Below are 14,465 nucleotides of genomic sequence, written 5' to 3'. Positions count from 1 at the left end.
GTAGTGTTGTACTTTTGTTTGCAATTTTTACCATGCTGACTACCTCAGATGCATAAATTAGAAAAGCATTGGTCTGAATACTACAATAAAGTTTATTCTAAGAGATGACAGAACACTTGTAAAATATCTAAGCTGGTATTTTATATTATATTTGCTAACTTGGATTAGCATATTTCCATTCTGCTATTCACTCAGTTTTAAAGATAACAGGCTCTTACTTTAGGAGAACAGTGATGTCATACTCAGATAGCCACGGGAAATCATGGAGTGTACAGAGTTTTACATAATCTACATATGTAGCCTATTTTGCAGACACTAGTTTTTGAGAAACAGGGCAACTGCAATCACCTATTTGGCACAGTAAGCCAGGAAAAATCTGAACAGGGAAAGTAGTGGGGGTGACTAACGTGTTCCTGCTTGCAACTGGTTCCCTCAGTCTGGAAGTGTCAGTGATGGAAATGCCTAGGCAGATATATACCAGGTGACTCATTGCTAAAGCTGTTAAAAACTGACTGTGCAAGATTAGAGCAGTGACTGTGCATGATTGGAGAGCTGTTTCAGAGTCAGATACTGAATTATTTTCTAAATCAGTCATGTAGCTAGATTTTTAAACAGTTGTAGATTTATGGAAATAGTTCAAAAATAACTTGGGTTGTGTTGACATTTTCTGAAGCATGTAGAATATTAGCAGTGCAACTGCTGTGCATGTGCAGGAATTGACTGAGGATTTGCCTGGTTTTTGTTCAGACAACTCAGAGCAGTGCTTTTCTTAAACTGACATAACATAGTTGAAGTAAGAGCTGTTCCTGATTATCTTTGTTTACATAATATTCAGCTATCAGTAGCATCTGGATTCATCGTGACAAAAAGTACATATATTCTTTTTTCCTACCACACCATGAGGTGAGGTGGGAAGGTACTCTTAATTGTGTTTTACAGATTAATCTGATTTTCTGTGTAGAAAGCCTGCAGAGCCAGGAAGTGAATGCAGGTCATACCCCTATAGGCACACACTTTGCCTATGCTGCTGCTTTCCATTTGGCACCTAAGTAGTGATATATTTTATGTAGATGTGAGAATAATCATGACAGTGACAGTCACATAAGGACTGCATAAATAACAGGAAGAAAAAAAAGTAACTATTGCTGCTATTTCAAGTGTTTAGTACATTTTGTTTGTAGCTCTGGTCACATACAAAAATGCAAGAAAAAGTTGCACTTTTTATTACATTACCTTTGTCAAGTGTAAATGCCATTTGTATTTATGTAGCATACACAGACAAAGCAAGGAGCCAGCAGCATTGCAGCTATCTTCCCAACAGGTTTACAGTATCACTTGTCTCTCTCAGGGTAACTACTCTTCACTTCACCCTGTGTTGTTTCATGTATTTCAGAAAGTTGAAAGATGCATTCTGCAGTGGTCAATTAATCTTGAACACAAATAAGGAGTATATGGTATGATGGGGTGCTTAGTTTAAGGCACAGGTATCTACTCCTGTGTTAGTAAAAATAAAAAAACAAATTCAAAAACTCTTAATATGCAAAACAACCAGTAAAGTGTCTCCTGGGCTCCTTAAAGTGATCCTAAGTGGAGACTGCAGAATTCAGTTTTCTAGAAAACATTCCTCAGAACTTATAAAAAGAAGAATGCAGTGAATTTTGAAATTAGAACTGTTGTTTTAGGAAATGTTTTCTTCCCAAACCATAAATGCAGAGCAAGGCCTAATTCTCTTCTGTCATGTGTTTAGGTTGACATTAGTGATACTGGTTTTGATTTTGCGCTGATTAGAGAGTATGAACTGCTAGTCTGCATTTCCAGTTACCCTGATATAAAACAAAATCTTCAGGCAGACAGAACATGTTTTTTTGTGGACTGCATGAGTACGTCTATTAGCAAGGTTTAGAAGGCTTCAAGGCCAGTGTAGCAGCCAAGAAGATGATAAATTAGAAACATGATGATACGATTAAAGTTTCCATAAGACAAGTCCAGCAGAAAACAAAACAAAACCCTAACAACATACAGATATCAGCATCTGATCTTCACCGTAGGATTTTTCACATTGTTAGATGAGTAGTGCCCAACTCGTTTACATTGTTTTACCAACTCAAGAGTGGAACAGACAACAGCAAACACAACATGTCAAATGTGAATTACCTCAGAGGCAACCAAGAAACAAAAAAGGAATATACACATTACTTCTGTCCTTTTTCCTTTTCCACTTTGAGTCTTTCTCCAGAGTGGCTTCGAAGTAATTTTTCAGAAATCTTAATCTAGACTTTACATGAAGTTAGGTAATTTTCTGTCTTAAAAGCTAAAAAAAAAAACTTCTTAAGCAGGTGTAATATTACTCTTACAAAGTGAGAAAAATTCTGTTAGTCATCCTCCAAAAACCCTTTACAAAACTAAGTTTTGGGCAGTGTCTTCTTCAATGCACATTTTAAAAGAAAATAGTCATAGATACTTCATTGATCCAGTTGTGACTAAGTGATGTGATGTGGAAATTGCTGCTTGATCAATCACTTCAGAAGATTTTGGTAGAGGATCCCAGGCCTAATTACATGGGCATGATCATGCTTGTAACTGCAAAGTGATTCCCAAGCTATTGCGATTCCACCGCTGCGTGTCCTTTGAACTTTGGCCATGTGGTTTTGCCTTAATGCTAAATGTACACAATGTACATAGCTGAAGGAAGAAATGAGCCTGCAGCCCACTGCCCTGCAAATGCTGGCTATTCTGATCCTAAAAGACACTGAAATGGTTCTGAATAACCATTTCTGAAATTTTGCTAACTTCAGTATGCACAGATGTGACAGAAGGAAAACTGTTCTGTAACCATGTAGGTGAAATGAGTGTGTCCATGTAAAATGTCACACAAATACAGCTCATAGTTGCATTTATTAAATTCTCAGACTCAGTGCATTTATAGAAGGAATATGGCATATATTACATATTCATGTGGCTTAGTTGTAGACACTGATATTATACGTTTTCTTAATCTCTGTTTCTGTCTAGAATACTTTCCATTCAAGCTCTAAACACATTTATACATGTTTGACTTTTTAAAGTAAATCAAAACTTCTTCAACATACAAAACCCCAAGCACATGTAAGTTAGAGACATATTTGTCAATTTTGAAGGGGGCAAGAAAATCAAATTTGGGAAAAAAAATTCAGTTTGTTCTATTCAACCTTTCCCTTCCACCTCCCACACCGCAGAAAGACAGTTTCAAAATACAGCTTTAGGAAAATAAACTGACTAGCTAGGAAAATAAATGTACTGTTTCTCTTTAGTATTCTGCAGTTTATTAATGTTCTTTAGAGAAAAAAAAATTACCTACAGGAATTTCTTTTCTTGAAGTGGTAATAGTTTTGTTCTCTGTGTAAGGATGCCATTGTTCAATCTGATATTTGTTTATAGCTCTGTTTTTAGAAAACAAGTATTAAATTATTTTAAGTACTTAAACAAAATTGAGGTACACCTACTTGATCCTGTTAAAATGTCAAAATAACAATAATTAGTATTTAGAAAAGTCAGATTTACTTGCCTTGTATTGGATTGGGATTTTCTTTTCAAATATTTCATGGGTGTATCAAATTAATATACATTAAGGCTGATGACTTGTCCTCTGCCATTGTAAGATCTACCACTCAAAGCTCAAAAGCACTATTAAAATGGACAAAGAACAGACTTAAAGTATTTCCTGTTTCTCCCATAGGCACATTATGGCTTCATTTTGCCTTTAAGAGAAATAATATACAAACTTTTATAATCTACATGTAAGAATGATTTTAATAGGATAAAATTTGCTATGATATTCTGATATTATTTATCAGATATTAAAAGTTCAGACTTTCCATAAAATATGTGCAGTTAAATCATAACCAAATAGGTAGGATTAGTTTCAGAAATGTGTATGTGGAAAAATAGAGAGATCACATTGCTCCTCACCTCCGTGTTTTTGCTGACATGTTAGTAAATTTGCAGTTTTCCTTTCTTATTCATATAAGTGGGCTTAGAGAAAAGATGTATTAGGAAACATTTACAGAGAATACTTCCACTTCATATGTGAAACTTATTTGCATTAAAAAGAAACTTTCTGTATTTACAATTTTACAAAAAGCAAAAAACTGCAATTCATTGAAAGAAGGAAGAGCCTCTAATTTTTAGCTGTGTGTTTCACTTGTAGCACCTAATACAGAAAACAAGCAAAAAGGAGTTTTCAAATTCCTAGCAATTAAAAAAATTCATTATTTTTTAAGATTAAAAATACTGCTTATTAATACGGTATGTGTACCTAACAGAAATCAAACATATTTATGTGAAAGCAACATGGTCAGGATACCAGTTCTTTTCAGAGAGAGTATTCATTTGTAAAACTTTTCTTCTTGGCAGTGCTGGAGAGGAATGTTGGATTTAATTTAAAATGATTAATGAGATTTTGTCAAACTCCCTGCCTTTACCACCACTGCAGTTTGTCAGCACAACAACCTGGGAAACCCGGACGCCACTCTGTCGCCCAAAACTGCTTTCCAGGAAAAAATAAACCTGAGTAACTAGTGCCAGGTACATGTCAATGGTATTGTCTTTCAGCTGTTGAAAGTTTAACTGGAACTTGGGACATTCACACATTCTAAGGAAGTGAACCTCATTCATTATTTCAAAAATCTGGTTTTGACAGTGGATACCAGTGGAAACTGAAGTTTTCAGAGCAAGCATAGCCTTTATTATTAACCTTTCGGAAAGTCTTATAATCCATACAGAAGAGAAATTCTTTAAAAGGGAAAAAAATATATCAAAACTTATTTAGCCAAGTTTTTCTGGGGAAAGACATCTACATAACCTGTCTCATTTTTAACTGTATTTCATTAGGAGATTCTCATCCTCTGAGTTCTACACACAGCAGTAGGTTGATATGAATGATTTGTTGGACTTGAGGCAGACACATCTGTGTGCACATGTATGCCAATAACCAAAATCTGACAAGTTCACAGGACCATAACATAACAAAATGAGTAATTCTTCTGAAATGTAGGGAAGATACAGAAAATTATTTACAATTTGTCCATTTTGCTTTCCTTGAGGAAATTTATTCTGTTGGCCTACAGCTTGAGTATTGTGTTCTCCTTACACATGAAATACACAAAAACTGAAAAGACTATTTTAATTTCAGAAGCAGCCTTCCCCTTCCAATAAAAGATATGCCTGCCTGTGCAGCACAAGTCTTTCTGCAATCACATAATGTTGTATCAACAAACTGACTTTGCATTCACTCCTATGGACCCCATTAAACACCAGTTCTATCAATTTACTCAGCAGGCCAAAAATCCTGTGAGGCTTCACAGTGATGTAGATGGTGAAAAAGACTTCGTACTGCTCTGCTACACCAGAACACACTCATTATGGGGCATGGTGGCACATATATCTTGGCATGACTCAGCTATTTCTTATGTGTTAAAATAAGTATTTTCACAACTGCAGTTTCCTCATCTTCATATCCAAAATTCAGACTAATTTCATCATTACTTGTAACACCATTGAACTGAAATACATGTTTATAACTAAGGAACTTAAGTATACTTACCTTCTGCAGCATTAATCACCAGCACAACAAAATAAGCAAGGAAATCACGGAACTGCTTTAGCAGTGCTAGAGAAGTGCATCTCTCGGCATGCTTCTTAGTAACAAGGTGCTGAATTTTTTTACATTAAATGTGACTTCTTGTTTCTATACTCCACTTAGGAATTTATATCAATAAATGTATGTTATTGTTCCATGCTGTCTAAAGTCTGACAGTACCATTTCTGAGTTGTACTAGACAGGCCTAATATGAAATTTTAGATGGTATGTAGACAGACATTGTTCCAACTTCCTATATAAGATATATTTAAAGTCATGAAGACACTGGAATTTATTGAAAATTAAATTAGTGATATTTAAGAGTATTAAGTTAAATTGTCATATCAAGATTTATGATGGGAGTCTAAAAATTCAAAATAATAAAATGGAAAGAGCCAAAGGAAGAAGTTTTCTTTGATAAGATTTTTCATTAAAACTAAAATTTTGCTGGTTTTAATGCTGATCAAGACAAGTTTTGAAGAGGTGATATTAGTGCTTTCTGTAAGAGGATACCTGGTCCCAGACGTATTTGTACCTCATCCTCCCTCTTTCCTGCAATAACAGTAACAGCCTTCCTGCCCTGCCCAACACATCTGCACATCTCCACAACTGCCCACAGGGAGGCTGAGCAGTGTTCCTTACAGCCTATTGACAAATTAGTAAATAAACTGCATGCAGTTCTGTTGTTTTTAAAATGCAAAATGTTCTCTGTAATATCTTAACAATGTAAATAACAGATGCAAGAGAAATTAGCAGTTAAAATGTATTCTCAGTGAGTATTAATATTTTCTACATGCAGGCAGGTGTTCTATTATATAAAAGGAACAGAAAAGGAAGTCCCTGTTCCAATCATACAGTTTTATATCTTTGATTCATCTTTATAACTTTAATCCATTCCAAAATCATCCTCAAATTTTAGAAGTTTTTCTCTACATACTTGAGAAGAATCTTACATAGAATATGAGATGAGACTTGGAGAAGCTTATCTACATTATTCTTACCACACATGTAACAAGTTACACCTTAGTAAAATTGTTGTACCGCCACTGTCAAAACCAAATTGCTAACTCATGGGAGTAGAGTCAGGATGTTATTGCAATTTGGAAGAAAAAAAAGCTTAGCAGTAGCTTTAATGCCTCACCTGACAGACCCATGGTCTCAACATTCTCTTTAAGCTGATAAATGTCACTGTTATCAATTGAAACATAACAGTATTTTCAAATCTTTTTGGATAACCCATTCTCAATAAAGAAGAGAAGCAAAAGCAGGTTGACTCTTTGGAGGCTTTATGCTTACAAGTAGTGCAAGTAATAGTTAATACAAGTAGTGCCAAAAAGCATTTAACTTCAGAGGAAAGAGAAACAATAAAATTCAATGCCCATGTTGCATAGGAGATCTGTAAAATAAATAGCAGAGTCCCACTTGTACAGGTATAGCACAATATTTGTCTAAAAAAAGGTGTCCAGGTTTAGTAAACTATAATTTTTTTCAAGCAGTGATGAAAGTGCCCATTTGGTTTTACCCCCTCTGTAGCCAGTTCTCATTGTACCTGCATACCACATAATGTAGCAAAGGAGAATTTATGTGTTAATAGGCTGTCTGCTCTTGCCGACAGTTCTCACAGTCTTTGGTGAGTCAGCAGCATTGTTAGGTCTTCCAGAAAGAGATTTGTCACTTGCTTTATCACAAAGTTAGAAGGAATGCTCAAAGGCTGAAGAAAGCCAGGTTGGGGGGTGGGGTTGTTTATACTGTCAGGTATGTGTATTGCCTTCCTCTTTCCTCCTTTTCCAGTGTTTTCATTTCCAGAAAAGCTTATTTATGTTGGTCTTAACAATCACTTATCTTGGGGAGGAAAAAAAAAAAGTGAATTTTTGAGGATAAAAAACTGTGAGCTTTCACAGTTTTTCCATAACATTAATATCACTTACATCAAAATTATTAAGCATTTACAGAGTCATCAAATACTATTTTAATTATTATGTATTTCATGTACTAGTTCACTGGAAATTGTAATTTAATACATTTATCATTCATTGAGTTAATCTTATACATCACAAATCAAGGCAAGTTTCTGTCACAGGACTCCATAATACATCACTGTAGAAATTAATACATCGGATCCACAAGAGTAAAGCTTGATGAACTTTCATTTATATGGTGAGAAGTATTAATTGTAATATGAAAATGATACTTCCTTTAAGAGAGTAAATTATCCAATCTATTTTCAATAGAAGTCCTTAAAATGGGGGGAAGGGGAGGGGGAGGGGAAGGGGGAGGGGGGGGAGGGGAAGGGGGAGGGGGGAAGGGGAAGGGGGAGGGGGGGAGGGGGGGAGGGGTTAGATGCAGCCCAATTGCTATTCTGCTGACCATACACATATTTAAACATGTTAAGTTTCTGAAAATCCAGTGAAACAACTTTTCCAACTACTTATATCTAAGACCCAGTCAGCTTGGAAGGGCACCACCAAAACCCATTCTCCTGATATGAGTAGTATTTGACTTAGGCTCCTTATAGGATTTAACAGATGACAACCACAAAGTGAAATTACCAAATACCAAGTTTATTCTTGGTAGGAAAACTTGCACAACAAATGCAATAATTTCAAAAGAAAAGGAAATTATTCTTGACAATAGCTCCATGGATGTAATGCAGTCACAAGGTCTTTCCTGAGCAAAACCACCAGTCCTCAATTTTACAAGCTTATTTGGCAGGTTCCACCAGTTGGGAAAGCTCCTCTTGATACCTTGTGCATCATTCCTCAGGCTCTCCTCAATTCTCACTATCCAGAAGGAGGCACAGTTTCGGATCGTGGCAGCATAAGAACACAGCATTTCTGCAGTACCATCCAGTCCTCTATTCCTGTGAAACTCTTAATTTACAGGAGCGTAAAATATGCCCTTCTCTCTTAAGTCCTGACACTTCGTTATCTTCTCCTACCTTGCTATGTAACTATTCTTTCTGCATTACTGGGATTCCTTTCTTACACAAGTCCTTTTGTATGCAAAAGACTCAGTGTCAGAGAGGGCATAAACACCGTGCTGTGCAGAGCTCTTATTATCAAAAGATCATTAAAAAAACCCAAGCCAAAACAACAGTGCCTTTGCAGAGACCTATCCATGGATACAAATATGTTTCAAATTAAAAAGTAAGGCTAGAAAGGACTGCAACATAAAGAATACTGGGCTGACTAGCAAATCGGATAAACTCATGTCTTTTCCAGATGTATCTATTGCATTGCATTTTAGAACGGTCAGGTTTCATATTTTTCAGCCATGCATTCTTGAAATTGTCTCTCTGACTGTAAGCATAACATTTTTTTAAGTCTTCAGCTTACTTAGGCACTTTTTTCTTTCTCTTTTCCAATATTTCCCTTGCTGGTATTAAAACATACAATGTAACAAAACTTCCTAATAATATCTCCTACTTTTTCACTGTGATTTCCTGACTTTGTCAGAATCTTTCTAGATACGGTTTGTCATAGCCAGGCTTAAAGAAAAAAAAATCTAACTACTCCATAGCTGGCAGGGTTTATATGTATATATTTATGCCTTGTATATATCCTAGGTTCCTAGTCTGCTTGCCAGCATGAATGATTGACTGCGTCCCGAAAGTTGTTCATAAAAACCGGCAGATCCTGTATTTGTACAATCTGCAAACACGCAAAGAAAACCAAGCGCTCGTGATCTCGCTGTTGGCTCTATTCCTGCAGCCTCAGATGGGAGTACTGTTATGGCACTGCTTCTACCCAGTGCCGCCGGCGAACTGCCCATCCTCCTCCTGGGCTGCCGCGGAGCGCGATTTGCACGGGCGCTGGCCGCGGATGGTGGCGAAGCGGAGCGCTCCTCGGGGATTGTGAGGGCGACCCGAGAAAATTAATCAGCTTGTGCTTGTTCAGGCTCCGGGGAGGCGGGGGAATGGGGGAATGGGGAGCAGAGCAGTGTCTTTAGTTTCCCTGTTTCAGGAGGGTCCCCTGTCCCCCCAGGGTGACAACAGGCTCACTTTACAGCCGTGTCACCTGGAGCAAAAATAAAATAATAAAAAGCAAGCTGCTTACAGATTGAGGAGTCTTACTCCAGTGCTTTTTGTGTGTTAGAAGCCACAGCCCCTCCAGCGCGAAGCCGAGCCGAGCCCAGCCCAGCCCAGCCCAGCCCAGCCCAGCCCAGCCCAGCCCCGCCCAGCCCCGCCCCGCCCCGCCCCGCCCCGCCCCGCCCCGCCCCGCCCCATCTGTCTCCACCTGCCAGGATGGAGGACCGGGAAAATCTGCCCTAACCGCCCTCTCCCGGGGGTCTTTCCCATGTGGATCCCATTATCATCATTTGCTCCTAGTATAAGGGGGATTAAGGCGATTAGAATGAAAATAATTAAATGATTTTTCAATTCACTCCTTCATGCAACTGGAAAGAGAGAGAGGGGACTTTACCGAGAGAGTCTGAGATAGGGTCTGGAATTCGAAGGGGTTTATTTTTAAAGGAAAGAGGGGAACCTTTGCAACTGTCAGCTGTTTTCCAAACATTAGAATAATGCTGGCCAGACCTTTGTCGTAACGTAGTCCTACTATTTTCAAATGAGTTTTCCAACCTGCTATTGTTAAGTTTTGGCGTTGAATATGCAAGCAAAATAAAACAAAAAATTCTCAGATGCTCTGGAGGTTTGTTGTTGTTTTGGAGGTGGGAAGGTGGAGAAAATCTTTTGTGGGTGGAGTAGTTTGTTTCTTTCGGGGGGGTTTTTTGGTTGTTTTTGGTTTTTTGTTTGTTTATGTTTCCTGTTACAAGCAAAATTCCTCTCTTTCATCATCTGGAATAAAGCCATACTCCTGACGAAAGTATTTAAAGATTTAAAAATAACAGACGGATTTAAATCTCATGAAGGGATAATAATTTCTTCAGCCTCTCTTCTTTTTCAAGGAAAGTGCTCCGAACACGTGACAAAACTGCTTTTATGCATGTGCACGCACTCACGCTAAAGCTAGTGTTTGCTGAGGTATCTTTATGAATCCGTATCTCAATGTTTACTGTTTTATTTTGCACAGATAAAATTTAGGGCTTAAATTCGTGTTTTCTAAAAGATAAAAGGATTAGTTTACAAGCGCCTTCGCGTTCTTCTTTCTGTCTCTTTTTTAAAGATAACGTTAACATTACAGACTGTATTAAAATACGGAGGTCCACTTGGGGAAATTCGCGCGGCAGATTTTCTAAGACAAAAAGAGAGAGCCTTTCCAAAGACAGTGGAAGCTTCGCTGATTGTCACGCCATCCTATTTTCCTACCTGTGCCCCCGGTGCATGCGAACTCTGCCGCGGGGCGGGTAGGGCGGCAGTGGGGAGTCAGAACAGGGGCTTGCCGGCAGCGTTGATTTACCACAAAATCCCCCTTAGCCTTTGTCCGGAGAGGAAAAGTCACTGGAACCAGTGGGCAGAGATGGCGGCATAACCCAGCCCTTTATAATCACAAGAAACTAAAATTTTAACCCTCCTGAAAGGACCGGTGCTGATGGAGGAGTAAGGTGAGACGGAGGCATTCAGAAAATGCGAAATTTGCAGTTCTAATTTGCAGTCTCTGCTACAGGAAGGCACAACGACAGAGCGGGTAATTCCTTTTGCTAATTATTTGACAACAAGCAGGTCAAAAAGAAAATCGTGTAGGAGGAACTTCAAGATTTGCAGAAGAGAATAACATTTCTGTGCTCCCTGCATACCTGAAAAATCCTAACAAATAGTTTCATCCACCGTCTCTAAGAGCACATGCCTGCCCACAGGCAGCACTTCGCTTTTGGTTTTAAAGGTTCTTCTACAGCTGAAAAACTGCCCTGCGGGGTACCGTTATTTTTAAAATAGCAGATCTTTTAGGGTGAAATTTAAGTATAGACGTTTCTTTCATTGAACGAGGAGGGAAATCCCGCTCGTTGTCAGAAGTTAATTTTCAGCTACTAGAGTAGTTTCTCACTTCAAATATTTTTCTTTCCTCTATAAATGTTATTGACCTGCTTTCGTAATTACTATAAATTTATCCGGCAAATCGAAGCCTGAATCCCGGCATTCATTTGGTAGTAACTCCTTTAGTAAATAGTTGTTATTACCGCTTAGTGCCCTTTGCCCGCTAGGTCTCGCCACCAACCCGGCACTATAATTCCTACCCACCGAGGCGGTCATTAATGCTAAACCTGCGGCTGCGAGGCGCTTTTGAGTTACCAATAAAACCTTTACTGCGGGTCGACCCGAAGTGTCTTTTGAGAGCGCGCTTTTAGGCACTCAGTGCCTGAGCCCTGTTCTGCCTAATGCCTCCTTTCCTGATCGCATTACTGGCCACTCTCTCGGTCCTCCTTATGGGCGATAAAAGCTCCCGCAGGCCTCGCTCGGGACCGTACCCCTCGGGCCATGCTGGGCTCTCCTGCGGTCAGGGCGCGTAGCAGGTGACCCCTTTTTAATGCCAAATAGACAAATCTTTGGCTTTACTCCCCTCCGTTTCTTCAGGGAAGTCGCGCCTGGAGCTTCGGAGTGGAATGTGTTCTCCCGTGTCATCGCCCGCGGTGGCTGGCAGCGAAGGGCCCGCAGAGCTCCGCGCCCGTGGGGCTGGGGCCGAGCTGCGCAGAGGGAGGAGGGAAGGGCGGCGGGCGGAAGAGCGCTCCGGCTGGGACGGGCACTTCGCATCTCCGCGTTGTTCCCGTCGCCGGCGCGGAGCCGGCGGGATCCGTCCCCCTGCTCGGGACAGGCACCTGGCTTAGGACAGGGCGGCGGAGCTCCTCGGGATGCCAACAGCCACGTCCCCCAGGCAGGTCCGTGACATTCAGTAAACGCCGAGAGGAGGGGAAAAGGGAGAAATTTTTTTGAAAAAAATGTATTAAACCTACCACAAATGCACACACACACATACACACAAAAAACCAAACCAAAACAAACCAAAACCACAAAGCCAAATAAAAAGCTCAAACCAACCCAAAAAGTTCAACTAACAACAGCAACAAAACCCCGACGTACAGTAGCTAAATACGATTTACCTGTTGCGGCCGCGAAGGATGCTATCGCTCTCTCTTCTGGCGGGCTTTGATCTCCTCGGAAATCCCCCATCTCCTCCGGCAGCCTCTCTCTGTGCCCCCTGGAATGACACACAAGCGCGTGTAACACAGAGCGACCCCCCATGCACACGCTCCCCGCGGCTTGGGCTCGGCGCCTCGCAGCCGTGCCCGGGGTGCCCCCCTCCCTGCCCCCACCATATAAGGCGCTCCGGCAAAGCTCAAAAGGACCCGCCGGTGCCAAGCGCTGTCCCCACAACTTTGGTCCTTAAACATCGGGAAACCCTCCTTCTCCAGCGATACCCTGGTGGTTTTGTTGCGTTTTGTGTTGTTGGGGGTTTTTTTGATGTTTTTTTCCCTGAGGATATGTACTGAGGTTGAGTTCAGCGAGCCCCTCAGACATGCTGGGAAGAAGCCTCCCACCCAACGGGGGCTCCTTGAGGACTCCCAGAGCCGCGGGAGCCTCAGCCGAGGCGAGGGCGAGGCGCTCAGCCGGAGTGCTCTGCTGCCCGTCTCCCGCACACTGCGGCCTGAGCGAGAGCCGTCTGTCTCCTGGCTGTAGGAGTCAGGCGGGATGAAGTCCTCCCTTACACGGACATTTGATTTAAATCTGCCTCCGGGGAAATGCAAATAAATAACTTAATCTGGAGGAGGTAGAGGGTGGAAATCAAAAGAACACCCAATCCTAAAACTGACAGGAGCTACAGACACTAAATACGTGTAGGTATGGGAGAAAGAGTAAAAGTAAATAAATCTCGCTTACCTAATTGAAAGGCAGAAGGGAGCCCTTTCTGTACACAGGGCTTCACGGAGAGGAAAGCCAGAGCACAGAGAACACGGGGGGAGCTCGGGGGCTCCTCTTGCCCCTGCCGCCGACGGGAGATTTACCTTCGCCCGGCCGTCTCCTCGAAAGAAAAAAAAAAGTATTAAGAGAAGTTCAGGAACAGGGGCGAAAGGCTGAGCGGCACGGAGAGCTGCCACCCCTGTGGGGAGTGAAGCCGGGGATTACCTGTAGCCGTGAAAGGGTTGGGAGCCGGTCGCTCCTGCATAACCAGTGGCAAACGGGCAGCAAGGCTGGAAAGGTGCAAACAAAATACAGTGAAAATAAATATTTTTTTCTCCCGTCTGTTGCTCGAGGAGTGCCGCGGGACTAGGAAAAGAACACAGCTTTTTAGCGGGTTAAAAAAATGGTTTGACAGGGTTTGGTTTTTTCTTTAAACTAAGTGCCTTGGCAAGCATATTCGTACACGTTTCTCTGCACAGAAGCCAAAGGATCAAACGTGGGCTCCAAAATCAGTCATATTTAATTATTTGGGGACAAATCTGAAACTTTGTAAATCTGACCCAATACAACAATGAACTGAAAACGAATCTCAAGGCTTTTCGGTGTCTCATATACACCCACAAGTTTTTCTCCTTGAATTTATAATCATGCCCAATAATTCCCCAGATGTAGAGGATAATGCACCTCGGAACTGTGCAGTTATTCACACCACACTTGTTTGAAGAATTTTAGCTCTTTAACTCGAGAGAGTACATAATACCGAAAGATGCTTTGGACACATGCTTTCAGACTGCAAATCAATCTTATTCCTTCTGTAATCCCTTGTTCACCCACAGTAATTAATAACAACTGTGATTAACAGCTTCAGTTTAGTGTCTCATAGTGTTCTCCATATGAAAATGTACTGCTGATCTGCAGTTTGCAGGTTTTGGTGTTATTACCATATGCAAAACAACTCTCAAACATTTCTCTAATATGTCCTTTCAGGTACCCCTCTCTAGGGTATCAAGGAAAGCCTTTCCCCACCAGTCCTAAATTTGTTTGCAACAACTTACT

The sequence above is a fragment of the Pithys albifrons genome, chromosome 5 (genome assembly GCF_047495875.1).
Source record: "Pithys albifrons albifrons isolate INPA30051 chromosome 5, PitAlb_v1, whole genome shotgun sequence".
NCBI lineage: Eukaryota > Metazoa > Chordata > Aves > Passeriformes > Thamnophilidae > Pithys > Pithys albifrons.
This window is presented reverse-complemented; position numbering follows the sequence as displayed.